The sequence below is a fragment of the Halichoerus grypus genome, chromosome 6 (genome assembly GCF_964656455.1).
Source record: "Halichoerus grypus chromosome 6, mHalGry1.hap1.1, whole genome shotgun sequence".
NCBI classification, from domain to species: Eukaryota; Metazoa; Chordata; class Mammalia; order Carnivora; family Phocidae; genus Halichoerus; species Halichoerus grypus.
In genome coordinates, this window is record NC_135717.1 from 105,838,213 (window position 1) to 105,861,922 (window position 23,710).

General features: G+C 35.6%; 1 long non-coding RNA gene across 2 annotated transcripts in view; it reads left to right on the plus strand.

Moving 5' to 3' along the window:
- The window catches only part of LOC118529579 (uncharacterized), a 479,669-nt gene that overhangs the window by 366,237 nt on the left and 89,722 nt on the right, over positions 1-23,710 (plus strand). For both annotated transcript variants that reach the window (XR_013449142.1, XR_013449141.1), the window contains exons 2-3: positions 4,124-4,203; positions 14,410-14,475. This is a non-coding gene — a long non-coding RNA (uncharacterized LOC118529579). The remainder of the gene's footprint in view (positions 1-4,123; positions 4,204-14,409; positions 14,476-23,710) is intronic.

Below are 23,710 nucleotides of genomic sequence, written 5' to 3' on the forward strand. Positions count from 1 at the left end.
GGTAATAAAGAGGAACAAAGTATTTGTGGATACTAAACATGGATGAGCCTCAAAAACATTATGCTTAGTGAAAGAAGTCAGACAGAAAAGAACACAAATTGTATGATTCCATTTATATAGACTGTCCAGAAAAGGGCAAATATATATATAGAGAGAGAGGGAGAGAAAATAGATTAGTATTTTTCTAGGACTGTGAATGGGAATGGGAATGACTGTGTATGAGTATGAGATCTCTTTGTGGGGTGATGAAAAGATTTCAGAACTACAATATGGTAATGTTTGTAAAACTCTTTACATAAAAATTAAAATTCATTGAATTCTACATTAAAATATATGAACTTTATGGTATATAAATTTTCTTATTAAAGCTGTTACAAAAAAGACTGAGAATGCTTCATTCTCTTAAAAATGATACTCTTCAAGTTTCACATTTGCTTAGTGATTATAAAGCAATGTCATATTTGTGATTTAATTTAATTTTTACAATTTTATGAAGTGGAAATTGTTATTTCAGTTTCACAGAAGAAACAGGCTCAGAGAAGTCTATTTATCCACCAGGGTCTTACAGTAGGTGGGGAACACCAAATCCAAATGCAATGTTTGTTTTTTTAATTCTAAATCATCCAATATTTTGTTAGTCTAAGTTGTTCTACAAATTGTCCCAAGTTTGTTCAATGGCTCAAATGCAATAGAAGTTTATTTCTTTCCCATGAGAGACTTCAATGCAAGTGTCCCTGGTCAGGAATTAAGAGATCCAGACTCCTTATCTTGTGGCTCAACCATTCCCTAGGACTTCATCATCATCTCATTTACTGGCAACAGAGGAAAGAGGGCATGCATGGAGGGATTTTTAAAAGGCCTTTGCCTGGGAAGACACATTTTAGGTCCTCACATTGTGTTAGCTAGAATTTCAGTCATACTTAAATTCAAGGGTAGCTAGAAGTATAGACTGGTCATGGGTCCTGAAAGAAGAGGAGAATGGATTTTGGTGAACAGCCAGCAATCTCTGCCACAGAAATGTAACCTTTAAGAAAATTTGCTACTTATGATCTGAAATGGCAAGTTTAAAGTCAAATTTATCTAATGCATTCTCATATTCTTGTAGCATTAACTGGATATAATTTTGCTATGAAGAAGCAATCAGAAAAAGCCTAAACATTCATTCTGAGTTTCTAACTTTGCTTATCAAGAATATAATACAAATCATGTTCCTTTTTTAATTGCCTGGGTAACCAGGAATTCTATGGTTCTAAGTTGACAGTGTTCAAGCATTGACTGAATCACCACTTAATCAGTTCATACTTCAGCTCTGTCATTTATCACTATGCAATTTGGACATGTTATTTAACACCTCTGAATTTCAGATTCTCCATCTGCAGAAATGGAATAATACACCTCACTTGTCGAGGGTTATCAGAAAAATTAAACATACCTAGAACATTAGCTGATGTAGCAGACATTTAATAAATATTACTTATCATCAACTTTACCCTAGAAGGTCCTTTAAGACACTGTTTGTCAATGGTTGGATGATAAAAGACCTAAAACAATTTACTTTCTTTTATTTCCTCAGTGTATTCTTTTTCAGACACATTTAATTAAAATGCACAGCAATAATATATGCTTTCAGTCTTCTCACTCCTCCCCTTCTGAATAATTAATTCAATATGTGTTTCTTTCTGCACATCCCAAAATGACAGTTTCAATCATATCAAGTCAAAAAAAAAAAAAAAGTCACATATGAGTCTTGCTGAGAAGACTGGCACATAATCACGTGAGCACAACTCTTCCATTAAGTTAGGTCTCCAGCTGGTGGATATGAGTTTCTCATGGTTTGCAGACAGGTTCTCTCCTTTATTTCACTGATGCAAGAAGGGAAGAGTATATTAGCTTTCTGTGCTACAGCTTTCACTTACTTCACCTTTCTCCCAAGAAAAATGTCAGAAAGAAATCTTTGCTTCCCATTGAATAAGTTGACAGGAGCAGGGGTAATGAAATGCAGCTTCTTGTTAGACAGAGAAGGGGAGATGTTAATAGATATCTCTGGAAAATTTTTCTTTTGTTTTAATTTGGTTTTCTAAAAAATCTTCATAGACACATGAACTAATAATGGGAAATTGACCTGGAACCAAAACAGTGACACAATTCAGTGGTCCCCAAATATGGAAGGGTTTATCAAACATCTAGGAAACTTCTTAAAATGCAGACGTTCACTTACCATCCTGTACCTATTGAATCGACATTTCTGAGTATTGGCCTCCCATTAGAGAGCCAAGAGCTGGCATTTTCTTGTATTCATCATAATTGAACCATATGAAAGTGTCAATACTTGACAGTTTTTTTAAACCTACAAATGGCAATTTTTATATAGTTCAACCTAATATTTAACTAGGTCAATTATTTTAATTTTTGATCCCCCGGCTGGCTTTTTGAAAGGTATCTATTCCCAGGTTTGACTTCTAACCCACTAAATCAGAATTCAAAAACAAGGAAATTGTACTGCTGTGGAACCCACAAGGAACTATCCTTAGAAAGTATAAGAAAGAGCCTTTCCGTTTGAAAAGTTGTGGAGGTCTGGAAAAAGGAACATCATGATGGTGCCTCTACTTGTGAATAAGGAGGAGTAAGTTCTACTGCTTCCTGCACTTGGAATTAGAAAACAGCTACTTGAAAATTAAGTCCTTTTACATAGATTTGAATGCCTGGAAAATGAAGCACTGAAGTGAAATTTTAAAATGTATTTTATGTTTATGTATTGGATCAAGGTATAATTTTTATATTAAAAATGTTTATATCACATAGGAATTTATGAACGTAAACCTAAAGAAGCATATTCCACATTAATTCTTAAAGTTGCCTTGGAATTAGATGTATGAAAACATGTCTGTGTGTGGAGCAGGGTAAGGGTGTAATAGTCTGGTCTGACAGGAACCCCAATGGCCCAATATTTATTTGACTCACTGTGTTACCAAGTTTTGACCCTTGGTTCTCTGCTTTTTGCATCTATGCGCACATGCACACACACACACACACACACACACACACACACACACACACAGAAGGGAGAGACAGACAGACAAAGTTAAGTTCAACCGGACTCTATATATCTAGCTCTCTTTCTAGCCACTGGCTTATTTTTGTCCAAATGCTTTCAGAATATCTGCCTTGGAAATCCACAGGACTTGAAATTAATTTGCTTAAGACTGGAGTTATTTGTGTAATGAGCAAATACAACCCTGTGGTATACATACCTGGAATATTTTTTACTTATTTGGTATCCAGTAGTTTATTTTCTACATTTCAAGGTCCACCTCTGACAGTGGTGTTGATTGAGTATTGGTTAACTTAAAGTGCCCAGTTAACATGCTTGCAAATGAGTTCAGTTCTATCCAAAATCATTTTAGTTTCATTTGGAATAAAGCGGTCTCCTTTCAGGTATACGTTCCATCACATTAAGATGTTTCTATGCTCAGCCAGTATCCAGGGTTTTGTTATAGGATCACAGGCAGAGTTTTTGTGAATGCCTGCAGTAAGCTGAGACCTTGAGAGTGGGCATGGGGGAAACTTCTCTTTATCCCCTATTAATCTATATCTCTTGAACCTGCCCCTGCTCCTACTGGGGGGATGGGAGATGTAGGAGATTACCAGTACGATTTCCAGTACATCATTGCTGTTGTTTGTGGCCTTTCTCTTAACTTATTGTTGCAAAAAAAAACAAAAACAAAAATATTCTGACCACCATTGTTCCTCTGGGCTGCTGGTGTTCAAACGCCTGGCTCTGTTATGAGAGGCACTTGATGTTCTTTGGGTACTACATGGTGGGATGGGGAGGGAAGTACAGTCTCTTGCCCAGGCATAGCCTTGCCCCACACTTCCCACAGTATGTCATCCATCCCTCCACCTCCATCCCGTTGTCTCTTTCTCCTAGGCTCCTTATGTTCTAATAAGCAGCCTTCTAGGGATATTTCACGATGGCATAACCCTGACCACCTAAACTGATATATTCTCCAGTCACTGGAGATCCACTGTCTTTGAAAAGTCTAAGTGGTGGGAATGCAGGTTATTCCCAGACACTACTTCTCTTAATTTAACTAAAATCTCTACTATTGTCTCTACATTTCAGCAGCATCAAAAGTGTTCACCGCTCTTTGACCCCACACTTTTCTGATTGAAGATGAACCTGAATTTTCTCATTTAGCACAGGTAAGAGAGCCCTAATTTCTTGGAAGGGGAAAGAAGTCAAATGCCATTCTTTCTCACTCCTGAGGAGAAAAGGAAAGGGATAGTTTCCATGTCAAAAAAATCTCTCTCTTTCCAGGAAGACAAAGATTTCCCCTTCTGGTGACCCATCTTTTGGAGGGCAAGGAGGATATGGTTAAAGAAAGGTGTTTTCATGTAGGTTCTTTGCAGCTTTACAGTGGGCATGCTAGCAATCCAGAGGACATTTTTGAAATTACACATAAAGCAAGTAGCACCTTTTTTCTCTTTTGCCTCCCTAGATTAATTATGCTTATGACCCTCAATCAAATGGAGTCAAAGTCAAGGAAGAACATAAGAATCCATGCATAAAAAAATGTCTCAGGATTACCATGGATGCTTAATATATTGCCACATTTTTCCTAACCTGAATTTGTCATCTTATAAGGGGCCGTACAATACATTCAGTCACCTAAGTTAGAGGTTAAAAACCAAGGAAGAAGGAAGTTAAATAAATTAATGCACCAGCATGAGGTCTATGAACAGGATCAGGTGTTAGGAGACATACAAGACATACAGGAGTGGGACCTACCTAGTCTGGGGTGAAGGGAGAGTTCTCTGAGGAAGTGGCACTTGACCTGTGCATCGAGTTAACAAGGCAAGAGGACTAAAGGAAGAGAGCTCTGGAACCTTAGGCAGGCAGCCAAGACCATGACAGTGAAGGACAATGAACATAAAGAAAGCCAATGAGACAAGTCAGGAGTGAGGAGAGGGCTTTGAGATGAAACTGTAGACATAGGAAGGGAGTCTTAGCATATAAGACCTTCTAGGCCCTATTGAGGCTTTTGGACTGTAATCAAAGAACAATAGGATTCTATCAAGGTATCAACGATGCACTCAAGCAGGAGAGTGACATGGTAAAATTTGCTTTTCAAGAAACTTACTATGGCCAATGTGTCAGTAAAGGCTTAAGAGGAGAGCAAAAATCAAAGTAGGGTGAACAGTGAGTAGGCTATAATAGCAGTTATTCATTTAATTAATAACAATTAGAACAAGAAATTTAAATTCATTCTAATAAAATTTTTCATGTTCTATTCCTTATACCAATACCATGTACTATTTGGAATGCAACTAAAATGTATGCATAATACCAAGTTTATTTTATTTCTTTAATCAAGAAATATTTTTCATGTTACTACGTAGCAAGCATGATGCAGAAAATCACAAAGGTAAGTGATCCTAAGGTCCTGCATTGGAAAAAGGTCTTAGGTTGATGAAAGACTTAGATATGTACAAAACTAATTGTAAAATAATGTGACTACCTTGACAAAATAAATAATTGATATGGAAGAGAGGGAAGAAAGAGAGTAATATAACCCTATGACCATATTGATCAATCTTTCAGCCCTTTCAATGGTAAAATCTTTTTGAAAAATAAATCAATAATGGAATCTCTCTTTCATGGTACATCTTTATAGGAAAGATACTTTATATATATGAAGTTCTGATCTATTTTTCAATGAAATACAAATTTAGGTCATGAATGAAGAGGGAGAGGAATGGGGAGTAATGTGTTAGGGAGAAGAGAGTAGAAGAAAATGCCATAGTATCATTGCCTTCTTTTTTTTTTAAAGATTTTATTTATTTATTTGACAGAGAGAGAGACAGCGAGAGAGGGAACACAAGCAGGGGGAGTGGGAGAGGGAGAAGCAGGCTTCCCGCCGAGCAGGGAGCCCGATGCGGGGCTCGATCCCAGGACCCTGGGATCATGACCTGAGCAGAAGGCAGACGCTTAACGACTGAGCCACCCAGGCGCCCCAGTATCATTGCCTTCTTAAAGATAACTTTACTACAAGGTACCACATCCTCAATGTAGAAAATATATAGATAATAACAACAAGAATAAAAGAATTATTTCTAATCCAACCATCCAGAGAAAACCACTACTAATTTTCATTTTTCTTTCTATGTGTTTTACATGATGGAATGGTGCAAAGGTTTTTGTAACCTGCCTCCTCCTGTAACAATGACCGTTTTCTCTTTCCATTAAGTATCTCCTATCCTTCTAATTATCCTTCTATCATTAATAAGGGTGTTCCATTGTGCTGATGTACATTATTCAATTAATCCAACACTTCTGGGTATTTAGATTCTTTCCCAGTCTTTTGCTATTAGAAACAGTGAAACAGTGAACATCTTTATAGGTAAATAGCAATGATCCTTTTGAGAGTGGAAAGGAGAGCATACTAGGGAGGTGTAGTAGGATTTTGTGACTCAATAAAGTGTGCACTTGAAGCTTATGATCATGAATTTTTTCAAAGATTTTATTTATTTATTTGAGAGAGAGAGCACAAGCAGGGAGGAAGGACAGAAGGAGAGGGAGAAGCAGACTCCCCACTGTGCATGGAGCCTGATGTGGGGCTCAATCCCAGGACCCCGAGATTATGACCTGAGCTGAAGGCAGATGCTTAACCAACTGAGACGCCCATGTGCCCCTATGATCATGAATTTAAACAAAACAATAGGTAAGCAGTTTTGAACTTATCTTCTGCAATGCTCAGCTGCTCAGCATATGCACAGAGTAGGCAGATAATTGGGTGTAATTTGAACTGTAGTTTAGTTAGATGAGGGTAACAAAGAAAATGAGGGGAGGGAATCGAGGATTTAAAATGAGGTGATTATGATAGACCTTAGAAGCTGAATAAAGAAGTAAATGAATTTATGTAATGAGTAGGAAAAACAGAGGAAGAGTCAGGTTAGTGGAGGTCTTAATAAGGCAGACAGGTGGCCAGAGAGTAGGCAGGGTGGCAGAGCAGATAGCTTGGAAGGAAAACAGGTGGTGGTGAGAGTAGGAAGTTCAAGTAGGGATTCTGAGGGACAGTGCAGTGTAGTACTTAAGAACACAGATTTCAAAGCCAGAATGCCTGGCTTCAAATCCCAACATAGTCATTTAACCCTGGTCACTCATCTTTGTGTCTCTGCTTCCTCGTTTGTAATATGAAGATAATAATGGTATCTAGAACATAGAGTTGTTGGTAATAAAGGAGTCAGTATGTTAAGTGGCAAGTGTTAAATGCTTTTAATATTATTGAGGATAAATCCAGCATGCTTGAACCTTTGTTAAAAGGGGTGTTTAGGAAAACACTAAAGTTTTGCCATGTAAGATTTCATTTAGCCCTCTGTTTCGTTTCTTAAATATTTAAATTCTATATTTCTAGTTAATATATTTAGAGCTTGATTGTGATGATTTATTTTTAATAATGGAGGCAGCTTCCCTTCATGAAAAATGCTTCACTTATCTTTTAACTCTTAATTGAAACAGGTTTAAATTTTATGGGAATTTCTCCTGTGAGATTCTTAGATTTTACTTTCTACCTCCTCCTCACTGATTTTATATGTCCAGTAAATTTGCCTAAAGGTAAATGACAAAGTGGAGAAGTTGAAGCAAAGGAAAATACTACTTCCAATAATCATATAGCAGAAGAAAAATATTGTTTTATTTCATTTTCCAGAGCATTTTAAATGCTAACATTCTTTAACATTTATCTTCCTAGGGTCTCATAACTACAGATAAAGGTCTAAATAGCAAAACCACAAACTAGATCTTAAGTTTATTTTTCTAAATACTTGATGTTAGTTTTCTTTGCTAATTAATTTATGAAAAATACATGTACTTGTTTTTGCTTTTAATGAATTTTAGAAATAACTGAGCATCTATGTATGCTAAGTCATAGATACAATGAATAGGATACCATATAATTAGTAATAAAGTGATAGGCACAGGGCATTTTGTAGTGGTGGAAAGTGAAGCACAGTGCTAGTGAAACTAGCAGGACAATTGAGGATTTTAATTCAGGCCACTTAGCTGTCTGTCTGTGCATTTAACCACCATCCTGTACTGCCTCCCGGAGAATAGCAGAGCCATTTCATTGCACAACTTAAGGAGTATCATTGTCATTGAAGTCTATGTAAATTATATTTCCCAGGATATATTTTATATTAAACAAAATATATATTTTTCATAGTTCTTAGTTCATGTTACAAACAATAATAACATTAGTTCTTTTTAAAATGATGGGGAAAAAAGTATATCAGTGGTATAATTTTTAATAAGGACAAGGATGACTTTCACTGCTAATAATAATGAAGGAATGAGGGGCACCTGGGTGGTTCAGTCAGTTAAGCATCCAACTCTTGATTTTGGCTCAAGTCATGATCTCAGAGTCGTGAGATAAAGCTCTGTGATGGGCTTGGTGCTCCACGTGGAAACTGCTTGGGATTCTCTCTCTCCCTCTTCCTCTGCCCCTCCCCAGCTTGTGTGCTCTTGCACGCTCCCTCTCTTTCTCTTTCAAATAATGATAATAATTATCACCATCATCATCAAATGATATTGCCCTGAATGGTTCCTTCACCTAGAATAATAAAAGAAAATTTTAAGGGAAATGTTTCAATAGACAATGAACATTGTTTATAGCTGAATCCAAGTAGAAGAGTGTGCTGCTTCTGCTAAGTAACAAAAGATCTTCTCAATGCTCATGGTGTGCTCAAAGTTCCCCATTTTGCTTTTTCGTTCTGATAAATAATTCTTGGAAAGGATTCCAAAATTTTTAAATATTCATTTTCATGTTATGTTCTGATTCCAAGTTTGTAAAAAGAAAGATTTATCCCCCAAAATTCCAATCACATCAAATGCTTTCTATTCTGCCTTTAATATTCATGAAGGCAATCTGATCTCTGATCTGATTCTTGCATAGATCCAATGGGCATCAGAGAAGCCAGTGTTTATAAAAATAATATGATGGAAGACATTTCAACCTGATACTCAATTTAGTGAATACCATTTGGGGTTTCTTTTCACCTTTCGCTGACTCACCAAGGATTACTGGAGAAAGGATTGAAGTAAGAGAAGGAAGGTGAACATTAGCTTCACACATTGGTAGGTAGACTGTTGATATTACATTCTAATTATATCCACATCAAAATTCAGGAAAAAAAATAGAAAAGAAAAGCCCTCTGGTCCTCAATTTCAAAATGTGTTTCTTTGGAGATATAATTTGCTCTTAAACTCTTCTATATGCAATCTTTACCTTTTAAATTTTCATCTCTAGTTTAATAATTGTATGTACTGACCACTTACTAAGTGCTTATGACAATATGCTGAGCAATTTGCAAACATAGTTTATTGAATATCCTTAAAACTCTATGCTATAGCCACAGTGTAGTTTTCAAAGCATTTCCTAAAACATAATCATATTTGATTCTGACCACAATCTTTTTAAAGAGGAAAAATAGTTATTATAATTTCACAAAGGAAATGGAGACAGAAAAATCCCATGATTTGTTCTAGGTCACACAATTTGTAAGTAGCAGAGGTGAGAATCAAGCTAAATCTTCTCTCTAAAGCAGTTTCAACACATGAAGAGGTGAGATCTTTCTTTTCCAAAACAAAAGTTTAAATTACATTATTTTTATGTTATTTTTTTAAGATTTTATTTATTTCTTTTAGAGAGAGAGAGAGAGAGAGCAGGAGGGGGACAGAGGGAGAAGGAGAGAGAGAATTTCAAGCAGACTCCATGCTGAGCACGTGGAGCCTGACTTGGGGCTCCATCTCACAAACCTGAGATCATGACCTGAGCCAAAATCAAGAGTCGGAGGCTTAACTGACTGAGCCACCCAGGCACCCCTAAATTACATTATTTTTATTTATTTCTCAATCCAAAAGTATATTCTTGCAAGGATACAGATAGTACTCCAAACATTGTATTTTTTTCATTTCATATGCCATATGTTCTTGTTGTTCATCATAATAGTAGCCAGAATAATTGTTACAAGAATTTAGAGCTATTTGTCTTAAATTTTCACATTTCTCTCTCCCATTGCACATAATTTTGTTAATAGAATATTTACTTCTCAGGTATTTAGACTGCAAACTATGAAGGCAGAAACCATGAGAATATTTTAATCACTGCTGTAGTCCCAGGACCTGATAGACATTCAGTTAATATTTTATTAATTTCAATCAAAGTAATTTAATTTCATAAAAGGGATAGAAGATTAGGCGATAGTGGGGGGGGGGGATGAGAATGTATTTGCTATGAATCCCTACCAGCAGTACATATGTATTTAAAGGCTCGTAGAAGTGGATTAATCAAAGTCTTCATTATCTACTTTTCATTTAATCCATTACTAAATTTAGGAATTGAGTTGATTTAGCTTGGCACCTATTATGGGAAAATAATGTCAAAAGCTCTGACTTGCACTTGTAGTATATTGCAAAAAAAAATCAGGTTGACAAAAATAATTGCATGATGTTAAGAATTATTCATTCATTTAATAAATACCTATAAGTGACTATTATGGACTAAGAAGATTCAGAGGTAAACAAGCAAAATCCCTTGCTTCATGGAGTTTATAATCTGGTGATAGAGACAGATATTAAACCTATAAAATAATAAATGTGTAATATATCAGTCAGAGACAGGTGTAGGAAGAATTCTAAAGCAGGAGAAGGGAACAGGCAATGATTTAGGGGAGGTAAGGGAGGGCTATGTAGCCAGATTGTTGAGAGGCACCCTCTTCTGGGAGTAGGTAATGATGTTTCCATTAACAGAAGTTCTCAGTGGGGAGACAGGAAGAGAGCTGAAGTGGAATGATGACACTGGGGTCAATGCAGCACATGATGTGGGGGTTCTTAGTCAAGGTGCACACGCTCGCTTTCCACTATCTCCACCATGGCGCTGAGAACTAATGGCTGAAAACAGATAGTGGTGTCCTCTGTGAATTCAAGTTAGGAATCATTAATTTATTATTTCTTAGAAAAAAGCCTGTGTGCACAATGTTTCTTTCTATGCATATGGCTCATCTCCTGCACTGGGATCAACTCACCTTAATTATATTAGCTTTTTGTGGGGTGTATGAAAGAGGTAAAGAGATTCACATAGTTCCAAAAGTTTTACCCAATTGTTTTGGTCAGGGCTCATTTTTTCAAATTGACAGATAACAATGCTTCTTGTGTACCTGGTAATTTTCATCTGGATGCCACATATTGAGGATTTTTTAAAAGTGCTGAATATTCTTGAGTTTAAAAAATACCTGTAAATTTTGCAGTGGGGTGCAATGAAGTTACTTGGAAACAGTTTTACCCTTTTAAGGCTTGGTTTCAAACACTGTTATGTGGACTAGACCAGCTGTTAGTCTCCGGCTAATTACACCCCACTACTGAGGCAATAATCTTCTAAGTACCTGATGCTTCATGTATTCTGATTTTTTTCTACTCTTGCTAGTGAGAAAAAAAACAATTCCAGGCTCTATTAAGCTCCAGGGATTATTGTGCTTTCTTCTTAAAAGGCTCTTTCCCCCACCTTAGATAATTCCTCACAAATACATGCTGATCAGTATTCAGCTGAGGAATCAAAGGGAGGCCTCTCCAGTTCTCTGTGGCTTTCTTCCTGTGCTGATTTTCTTTCTGTGGCATTCTGCCCTGTGAAGTCCAGCCACCTGGACACCCAATTCCATCACACCAACTTAGGAAACCGCCAGGCCCTCTCTGGAGCCCTCTCCCAGTGCTGTGGCTAGAAATACCTCTAAGAAGAAAGCTCCAAGAAGGGAAAAGGAAGAGGGGGATGATTGTGGGGAATTTTCCTCTCTCATACGATTATTTCTATGCACTGCCTGAAAACCATTATTTTGTGCAATGTCTGAAAACCATTATTTCATGTTTTTGTTTTTTGGTTTTTTTTTTTAGTTATTTAAGTTCGAAGGGTTAGTCTAGTCCATGTTATTCCATTTTGGCCAGAAGTAGAAGTTAGCTCCCAAAAATTTCAGGCTGTATTTAGGAGGAAGAATTATAGCAGATTAAATGGAGTGAAATGACTGTGTTGACCACAGTTAAAAAGTAAGACTGGAATGATAGTTTGGAATTAGGTTTTGGAGGCCTGGTTTATGGAGCTTTGACTCAACAGTTAAATAGGGGGAAGACAGTCACGGCTTGAATAGGAAAGTATCATGACAAAAGCAATGATTTAAGAGGATTAATTTATTAGTAACACCTTGGAAAGCATACATATAGTGTGTGTCTGTGTGTGTTTATGCGTGTGTGTATAACACAACAGGTTAAATAGACACATAGGATACATACTTTCATAATACATACACATACATAACAACACGAACATAAAAACACAAACAGAATAACAAATAACGCATGGGGTCTTTTTTTTTTAAGATTTTATTTATTTATTTGTCAGAGAGAGAGCACAATCAGGGGGAGTGGCAGGCAGAGGGAGAAGCAGGCTCCCCACTGAGCAAGGATCCTAGGATCATGACCTGAGCCAAAGGCAGACGCTTAATGACTGAGCCACCCAGGGGTCCCAGCGCATGAGGTCTTTACTTATTTTGTTCACCTGTGCACATCATAGTCCATAAATATATGCATTCGATGAATGACTGAGTGAACAAATGAATATCCTCTGAAATAGTCTACACCATGTCAGATGTTGAACTCCAAGAAACATGGCTCCTTTCCTCTGCTAACAGCACTCTAAAGAACAGAGCATAGAGCAAAGGAACCAAAAGTGATTGTAGATTCCAATCCCACAGAATCAGGATTGCTGGAGGTGGGCAAGGATGTGGAGAAAAAGAGAAACTTGAGCTGCATCTCTCCCAGAGATTTGGTTCATTTCTTTGCAACGAAAAGAGCTCAGATAAGAAATTGGTCAGTAAACTGCTTGTAAGAGATAAGTTTCTGGCTCATATTTTCCAACAATTTATGTGATATTAAATATTGCAAAGCCATTGATTACAATTTTTTTAACATTTGAAAGATTCTACAAAATGATAAGTAGGTGTCTCAATACTGGACATAATTATAACTAACCAAATTTGCATTTCATTTTAACCATGATATGAGTGTCTGACCTATACTATCATTCCCTGGTGTTCCCCACTCATTAGTTCAGTTTAAGGAGCATTGATTCAAAGGTGAAACCTAATCTCTGTAGGCAGTTCAAGTTGACAATGTAATACATTCTGGATTTTTCTGTGTGAAGAAAATATGTGAAGCATTGAAAACATTCATAGCTAAAAAGTTAATTTTAAATTTTTTCTAAGTTGATTCTGTAGCCCCAAAATGAGGCTAAAGAACATAAGGATATGAGTTCCTCTGTTTAAAATAGACCTAGTATAGTCTATGTCTGCTCTTGCCATGGATGAATCTTTCAGGAAATACCTGAGCATTTAAACTAGAGATAAGCTTCCACAGAAGAGAGATAAATTCCAACTGCAGAGACAGAGATTCTTAAATAATAATAATAATAATAATAGGCAATGTTTATTAATGACACCACATGCAAGGCAGTGTGCTATGATGCCATTTTGTGTACCTGGTCATATTATATCCTCACCCCATGAGGCAGACAGGCACAGCTCCTTAACCTCTCTAGTTTCAATATGCTCACCTATAAACATGCAGGTAAAAATAAAACACTCTTTTAAATATTGTCCTGGGAATTAGAAGATTTAATCTCAAATAAACCCCTGGAACAATTACAGTATATGATAAATATTTAATAAATGTTACCCCTAAATATTATTATCCCCTACTTTACAGTCACAGAAACTAAGGCAAAAAAATTAAAGGAAGTTGCCCAAGTTTTCCTTACTAGAAAGGGATTTGAGTTGTGAGGGACAAAATGCCCACTGCATAGCTCATTGGCAGATATTAATCATAATTAATTAAAATGTTTAGCTTGAGTACCTGGGGAGAGAAATGATTAGATGGTCTCTCAGGGTTGAGGGGTATGGTAGAGTGGGCTGCATTTAAAGCTCAGTATTGCGCAGCTTGGGGAAGACAGTCCTTCGGTGGCCTAAGATTCACTGTGTCTTCTCCATTTTCAGGTCACAGTCTTTACCCCCTTTATCAGGTGCAGAAACAGCTCATCCTGCCACAGTAAAGCCACACAGTGCACTGCAGTGGCAAGTCCCACTCTTCCTTCAATAGTCTGGGAGGGGACGAAGGTCATGATTTCACAGCTACCTGCCTTGAGCCTTGGCACTGTTCTCTAGGATGCGTTAGATTCTACTGCATGTGAACAGAGTGGACTGGGTTTTAGCCACAATTTATAGTGACTTTATTGATTCTAAAATTTGAAAAACATTTAATGCTTCAATTATGATATGTCTTTACCTTTGCCTTATTTTCCCTTTTCCCCACAGAAAGAAATAACTCAAAAGAGATTTCCCAAAAAAGATGGAACATGAAAAGCCTTGAAATAATCTCAGGTACATCATCTGTTGCTGTAGTTTGTACTTTAGCTCCTAGTAGGGACTTAAGTTTATTATCTGCCTGTTTGGTCTTCCTTGTGGGATAAGAGTTTAAAGAAGGAACTATCTCTACCCCAGGATTGCTACATTGAGAATCAGTCACAAGAGACCTCAACCAACATAAATGTCTTTGCAATGAGCTCTAGTCCAGTGAATGGAACTCTATGACAAGGTCAAGAGGTTGCTTCAACTGCCTTCCACTCAATGACCCTGCATACTTTTTCCAGGGAATGTTAAGCTTTGTACTCTGAAGAATACCACTGTTTAAAATTACTCTCCTCTAAATGTAGGAGGCAATTTTAACTGACTTTAGGCTTTTACAAACTTATTCTAATATACTATTCATCTTTCAAACATTTTCCTAAAAGTTTTACCTATTACATTTAACTTTTAAAAATACTACCAAACTGAATTTATTCATGTTTTTATCTTGCTGTTTTATCATGTTTATTAAATAACATTTTCTTTAATTTGTTTTTAAAATCTTCCAGATGGTGATATTTTTCATCTCTTATTTAGTCTTAGCTTGTATTCCAGATTTTCTCTTCATCTCACTTTTTGATCATTTTATCTTTCAGGTTAAATGAGCCAAGTGACACACTTTTTGTGTAATTTCACCAAGTTCATTTCCCTGTGGTTTTTTAAACAAATTTATACATTTTTACATGTTATTAAGTTTATTATATCTATTTATCTTTAACTCTCATTCATCAACTTATATCAACCAGTAGTACATTCTCTTTGCTAATCACTATTGCTTAGCTTTAAACATTTTCTTTATTTATTCCCTAAGTATCCTGCAGCTTACTTTCTTCAGTCAGTATGTGACTAAAAGTAGGAAAGAGTCAAAATAAAAATTTATGCTCTTTTACAGAATGTCAAGACAGACTTCATGCTTATTCTTCACAAAAGTTCTAGAAAGCAGAGACTAAGTTAATGTTAACTCACCATTTATTTAATTCACACACTCCCAAAAGTCAAATCAACCCATAAGAGTAAATAAAGCCTAGATCCCACATAAGCTGCAACATAGGGAGTTTGAATTTTCCCAGAAAATTCTATGGAAAGATAATTAAAGAAAGATAATTTGAAGAGTACCTGGAATATTTTGCATACTTTGGGTTTGCAATATGTATCAATGTCTATCTATCCATCACCATATCTTTATATAAAATTTATATAAAATATAAATGCCTTTCAATACCGAGGAGAAATCTGATAAATATTTTGGGGATTAATATTTGACTGAAAGACAGATTCCCAAGCAAGAGGTATTAGTTATTTGACTTTAATTCTCACTGGATTCTAGGTACTTGGCAACAGGTCAAAATCGGCTGATTTTTTTGTTACTTAGAAGTAGAGACATGTTGGGACATCTGGGTGGCTCAGTCGATTAAGCGTCTGCCTTCGGCTCAGGTCATGATCTCAGGGTCCTGGGATCGAGTCCCACATCGGGCTCCTTGCTCAGAGGGGAGCGTGCTTTGCCCTCTCCCCCTCTCCCTGCTCATGCTCTCTCTCTCTCTGTCTCTGACAAATAAATAAATAAAATTTAGAAAAAAAAAAAAGAAGTAGAGACATGTTGACTAATGAATCTTAGGCTCAACTTTATATGACTTCCAGAGCTAGTAGCCTATTATTAAAAATGTTTAAAATCCAGAAATTTATCTCTGAAAATACCTTCAAAGATATGTAGGTCAGGAGATTCTTAATACAGAAAATTATAAAGAAAGATTAAATATTAATGAACCCAAACCCCTGTTCTATTATGTGTCATGAAGCTAAGGAAGGAAATAGAAGGAGGGTGTTCATAACAATAGTGATGGCTTTGTGAAAGCTCACCTATTGTTCTACTCCATAAAATACAGGAAAAGGCATCTTAAATGAGGTGTAATTAAAAAGACTTATGAAGAAAGGTTTTAGTAACCGATCAGAGTCCTAAAACTCCAATAGTTCTATTTTATAAAAGGTCAAAATGTGGAATTTTAATGATACTAGACAAGTTAGTAGGTACTTCTTTGTCTAATAAACAAAGAAAAAAGTTATATTTTAGATTCAATCCTTATTTGATTGTTAAAGAATATAGCATTTTCTTATCACATTTGCCAAATATTTATGATAATGTGGCTGAATAGGGCATTAAGAACAGAGAGAAAAAGTAAAGGTCATTAAATTTATCTCTCTTAGAAACTAGAAAAATATAGCAACATCCCCAACATCCAGGCAAAGAAATCCTTAAAAAACCTTTCTTATCTCAGAAGTCACTGTAGTGTCCTTGATATAGTTTCAGTCCCTCCTCATCTTCATCTGTCACTATATCAACAGTGACAGCTCCCACAGGGAAGTTCAGAATATTATAAAGGTAAGTATAAGATACACCACCTGGAAATCTAGCACGCTGACTCCTCAGAACCCCTGCAGAAAAACTAGTGGGTGAGTAGTGAGAGAGCATAGTCTTAGTCCTCATTCTATTTTCTAATCATGTCACCTTAAATTCATTTCTTTAAATTATTTTATCACTTAACTCCTCAATTATAAAATAAAAGAAGATTAAAAGCCTTGTCTTCATATTAGTGGTTGTGAAAATCAAATTAAATAATACATACCAAAAAACCTATAAACCAACAAATGCTGCAAAAATAAGAATTTAGAACTATCTGGCTATAGAAAACAAGAGGGAAATAAGAATAACCAAAAAATAGTAACTTTGAGAATGATAAAAAATAAATTCAGAAGGATAACAGGTTTGGAGAAAAAGGTTAAAGATGATGGCAATCTCATAAAAGGTAGATTTTAATATATTAATTCTTAAATGTTTCAATTAACATAACACTGAGGTAGTGACAAATCCTGGGTTAGAGTACAATTCTGATTTTTAAGCCAGTACATTTTCCCTGTTATAGTTCATTTATATCATACTAGGCTGCATTTAAAGAACAAAGAAGAAAAGTTATTACCAAGGAGAAAGAATCCCACTAGAATCCAGGTTGGAGTCTGGACATACAGCAGAACAGAGAATAACATCCGACCCCAGGGATTTCCATTTGTCAATGAATTCACACCAAGTCTAGAAAGAGAAGAATCCAACCAAAACATTACTATTTGTAAGACAAGAAAAATAGGCTTCCTGTTACTTTAGAAAATTTTGCCCTATAAAATTGTGGAAGGTGGTATAATGAAATCATACTTTTACCATGGAAGTTAGATTTTAAACACACCAGAAAAAGTTACAGTGAAGTTTTGTCTTTATCAGACATGTGAAACATGAAGACAAGAGATGGAGCATGCTATTTCTGTATTTTTTAAAGCCTGGGGATTCTATTTTTTTTTTTTTTTAAAGATATCATCTCTCTCTCTCTCTCTTTTTTTTTTAAGATTTTATTTATTTATTTGTCAGGGAGACAGAGAGAGAGGAGAGCACAAGCAGGGGGAGCGGCAGGCAGAGGGAGAAGCAAGCTCCTCCCTGAGCAAGGAGCCCGATGCGGGACTCTATTCCAGGAACCTGGGATCATGACCTGAGCCGAAGGCAGACACTTAGCCAGCTGGGCCACCCAGGGCTCCCTAAATCCTGGGGATTCTAAAACATAGACCCAATGACTATGTAAACAAACAAACAAAAAAACCCCACCATACTTCTTAATCTAGTCCAGAGGTCTTGCAAACTACCATTCCTACAGGTCAAATCTGGTTTGCTGCCAGATTTGTATATAAAGTTTAATGAACAAAGATATGCTCATTCCTTTACATACTGTCTGTGGCTGCTTTGGGGCTACAAAGGCAGAGTAGAGTAGCTATAACAGAGATGGTATTGCTCACAAAGCTTAAATTATTCAGTATCTGGCCCTTTATAGAAAAAAAATTGCTGAGTCCTGGTCTAGACAATTTGTAGTCATGAATGAAGAAAGAATAACTATTCATTGTAGATCTATTATGTGTCAGGCATTGTGCCCGATAATGTACATCTCTAGCTCTGGCTATATTTCTTTATTTAATTCTCACAACCATCCTGTGAAACAGGGATTGCTGTCTAAATTCTATAGAAGAGGAAATTTATATTCAAAAGCCTAAGTAAAACTAACCTAGAATTATACTGCTAGTCAGCAACAGATTCAGGATTTGGATGTTCTTTGTCGTTCTTGTTGTTATTATTTGTTGGTTGTAATTTTCATAGGCAATGGTCTTTGTACTAAGCTACACTATCTCCCAGAAATTCATGTTTACTAAAAACCAGAGGCAAAAAGAGAAACAGCGATCATCCTTATTTCGACAATGAATGCTTACCAATCCATGTTCAGCTCACCCCATATATCATTGAGTGAGTGATCAGTACAGCTCTAACCCTAACCCTTACTGGAAGAAATTTCATTTACCTTCAGAGCAACATGTTGTTTCCAGAGTTTCTTCACTGACTGACAATACATGTCATAGATATTAAGGCAAATACAAATATCACAGTATAACCTCAGTGTGTTTTTTGGCAGAGGTCCTGAACTTTCTCTGTATCTAGTAACCATACCCCTTTCTCAAAACACATTTAATCTCTTTTACTTTTCTTAAGATTCTCTTATTCAGGGGGTGCCTGGGTGGCTTAATCCGTTAAGCCTCTGTCTTTGGCTCAGGTCATGATCTCAGGGTCCTAGGGGATTCAGCCCCACATTGGGCTCCCTGCTCAGCAGGGAGTCTGTTTTTCCCTCTCCCTCTGTTCTTCCTTCCCACTCGTGCTATTCTCTCTCTCTCTCAAATAAATAACTGAAATCTTAAAAAAAAAAAAAAAAGTACTTATGCAGTACTTCTCCTTCTCCTTCTGGTAAATCAATGCCACTATTTTTATTTTTACCCCCAAATCCACATTTACTCACCAGCTATAAATATTCAATATGAATAACCATGAGGCTCTGCTCTCACATTCATGTCATGTTTTTTACTTTGGGGACAATAAATCTCAGTAATCTAACTAATAGTCTCTCATACATGTACACAAATAAATTCACCCAGTGTCACAGCTTTTATCTAACAACTTAACCATCCATGAGAACTGGAAGAAGCCAGATGAGTTTAGATTTATCAATAAGAATTGTAACTCTGCCAAGTAGAGCACAGAATCTGTTAGGGCTTTCAAAGACTGAAGTAGGAAATTATAGTGTCCTTTATGGGTGGATATTTTAATATTATGGTATTGTATTAGTTGATACACCATGAAGTGTACTGAGAAGAGATCTAAAACTAGGTAAATAGATTTCTATTGGAAAAATACTTTGAAATTGGAAATTGTGTGTGTGTGTGTGTGTGTGTGTGTATGGATGAGATATATGAAGCAATTGTTTTTAGATGTTGGACATCTGGGAGTGTAGCATTGTCCTTTCATGAATAAAATAGCTCCTGGAGATCTGTGAGCTGAAAGGAGATCCTGAAGTTCCCACTATGCTTGGATGCATTAGGATTTCTGAACATCTAGAGGAAAGATACTTTGCTAAACAACATATTCCTCAGTTGATACTGAAGGAAAGCTAAGCCTTAGGAGTAGAATTTTTTTTTTTACTGCTATAATAATGGCTATTCAAGGACAATTCTAACAAAGTTCAAACACAAAATTTGAAAGGTTAAGATTAATTGACCAGAAAATCAAATGCCAGTATGAAAAACAAAAAACACCCCTCAATTATCTTAACTCTCTCTAAAGGAAAACAGCTAAATTCAGTCTCAATTCTAGTATCTACAATGTCACGCAATAAATTTTAAAAATCTAGATATGAAAAGAAGCAGGAATATATGACACATACCTGGAGGAAGAGAGCAGTCAGTGAAAACAAACTCTGAGAAATGATCCAGATGTTGGAATTAGCAGACAAGTATTTGAAATCAGCCAATACAAATATGTCCAGAGATGTTAAAAAGTGGTCATAATGGGTGGACAGATGGACAGACAGGGGAATATTAGCAGTAGAATAGAGCCTATAAAAAGAATCAAATAAGAACTCTAGGGGCGCCTGGGTGGCTCAGTCACTTAAGTGTCCGACCCTTGATTTCGGCTCAGGTCATGATCTCAGGATCACGAGATTAAGCCCCACATCAGGCTCCACACTCAGCATGAAGACTGCTTAAGATTCTCTCCCCATCTCCCACTTGCTCTCTCTAAAGATAAACAAACAAACAAACAATGTTAAAAAAAGAATTCTATAAGCAAGAAATAAAAAATGTGAAATGAAAAATTCACTGAATAGCCATACTTAAGATCAGATACAGGAGAAAAAAGAGTCACTAAACTTGAAGACTGATCAATAGACATTACTCACTCTGAAGAACCAAACAAAAAAAACATTGAAAATAAAGTATCATTAATATGTAGGATAGTATTATGCAGTCTATCATATGTGTTAGAGTCAGGAAAAATAATTGGGATAGAAAATATACTTGAAGTAGGCTGAAAAGTTGCCCAAATTTACTAAGAAAAATACCAACTTGTAAATCTAAGAAGTATAAATATAAAGAAAAATACCCTTAGGTATTTTTGTCAACTACTAAACCCATTGTCAAACTGCTAAAACCCAAAGGTAAAGGCAAAATTTTGAAAACAGAGAAATGGTACATTGCATACAGGGGAAAAACCATGCAAGTGGCAGATCTTTCATGAGAAATAATATAGGTCAGAAGATAATGGAATGTCATCATTAAAGTGATATGTGAAGAGGGGTATTATCAACTAGAATTTTATATGCAGTGAAAATATCGTTACGTTATGAAGGAAAATTTAAGACATTTTTCAGATAAAAAATTGGAAGAATTTTTTGCTAATAGGCCTGCAGTAAAAGAAGTATTAAAGACTGTTATTTTTGATGAAGTGGATACACACTCTATGGAAACTTGATGTGCATGATGGAATAAAAAATACCAGAAATAGTGGATATATGAGTAAATATAAAAACTATATTTTTATTCTTAATCTCTTTAAAAGCCTGATGACTATCTAAAACAAAAATTTGGGGGGCTTGGGTTGCTCAGTCGGTTAAGCATCTGCCTGTGACTCAGGTCATGATCCCAGGGTCCAAGGATCAAGCCCCATGTCTGGCTCCCTGCTCAGCAGGGAGTCTGCTTCTCCTTCTTCCACTCCCCCTGTTTGTGTTCCCTCTCTCACTGTCTCTCTCTCTTTCTTAAATAAATAAATAAAATCTTTAAAAAAATAAAACAAAAATTCTAGCAATCATGATGGGGCTTCTAATATATATATATATGGTCATATATTTGACAATATCACAAATTATAGGGGTTAAGGCAAACTACACAATTTCTTGATTCTTATATTTCTTGTGAACTGGTACAATATCAACTCTTAAGTACAGTATGAAAAGTTAAAGATGCATATTATGATCCCTAGAGCAACCAATAAAATATAAAACCAAGAGGTAAAGTTGAAAATCCAAAAGAGAAATTACAATGAAATACTAACTAATATTCAATTTATAAGATGACAAAAGAGGAGGACTAGATGATTAAAAAAATTGAACAGATGCCTTTTTTGTTTAAGCAGATGGAATAAATAAAAGGTAAACAACAAAATAATAGTTCTAAATCTAAATGAATCAATAATTACATTAAATGCTAATGAATTTGAAACTCCAATTATAAGGGAAAGATTATCAATCTGGATTAAAAAAACAAAACACAGAATTATGGATATTGAAAACCACTGCCTTGTTTTATATGACAGACATAACTCAAGTGCAAAAAACAGCTAAAGGTGTTATAAGAAAAGAAAAATCAAAAAATATATCATTTGCATAAATGCAAAAATTCTCAGAAAAATATTAACAATCAAGTTAATATATTATTATCAACTAGGATTTTTTGACGAATTCAAACTGTTTTAACTTCCAAACACTAAATTAAGGAAATATATTATATTACCAGAATAAAGGAGAAAAATAGACATGATATTATCAACAGCTAAAGAAAAAACATTTGGTAAAAAAGCAAAAACAAAATATATTTTTATAAAAATTCTCAGAAAATTTAAAATGAAAGGGAAATTCCCCAAATAAAAAATATTTATGACAAACCTACAGTTAATTATTAATGATGAAATACTTGATACATTGCTTTTAGAACAGGGCCAAAGCAAAGATCACCATTTCACTACTTATATTCAGTACTGTGCTGGGGTGGGGGTGCGGGGGTCATAGTCAGTGAATACAACTAGGAAAAAGAATAAAAAATAAAATTAAAATAAGTAGGAGGCACAAAACTGCGAAAGGAAGAAGTAAAATTTTCTCTGTTTAAAAAAGTTATTATTAAATATGTAGAGAAATCTTGGACATGGTTTGGGAGACATTTTCTAAAAAGAGCCAGATAGTAAGTATTGTGTGTTGTCCAGGCCTCATGGGCTCTATTGCACTTAACTCTTGTGTAGACAACGTAGAAAATATGTAAGTGAATGAGTATGTCTGTGTTCCAATAAAACTTTATTTACAAAAACAAGCAGTGAGCCAGATTAGTTCCACATGCAATATTTTGCCAACTCCTGATCTAAGAAATCTACAAAGCAGCTATGAAATCTACTAAGTACATTTATCAAGTTTACAGGTTACAAGATTGAATTAAAATTCATTGTATTTCAGTATGATAGCAGGAAACAACTAAAAATGAAATCAGACAACAAAAAGAATTAAAAGGCATCCAAATCAGCAAAGAAGAACTCAAACTCTCACTCTTTGCAGATGATATGATACTTTATGTGGAAAACCCAAAAGACTCCACCCCAAAACTGCTAGAACTCATACAGGAATTCAGTAAAGTGGCAGGATGTAAAATCAATGCACAGAAATCAGTGGCATTCCTATACACCAACAACAAGACAGAAGAAAGAGAAATTAAGGAGTCAATCCCATTTACAATCACACCCAAAACCATAAGATACCTAGGAATAAATCTAACCAAAGAGGCAAAGAACCTGTACTCAGAAAACTATAAAATACTCATGAAAGAAATTGAGGAAGACACAAAGAAATGGAAAAACGTTCCATGCTCATGGATTGGAAGAACAAGTATTGTGAAGATGTCAATGCTACCTAGAGCAATCTACACATTCAATGCAATCCCAATCAAAATACCATCCACTTTTTTCAAAGAAATGGAACAAATACTCCTAAAATTTGTTTGGAACCAGAAAAGACCCCGAATAGCCAGAGGAATGTTGAAAAAG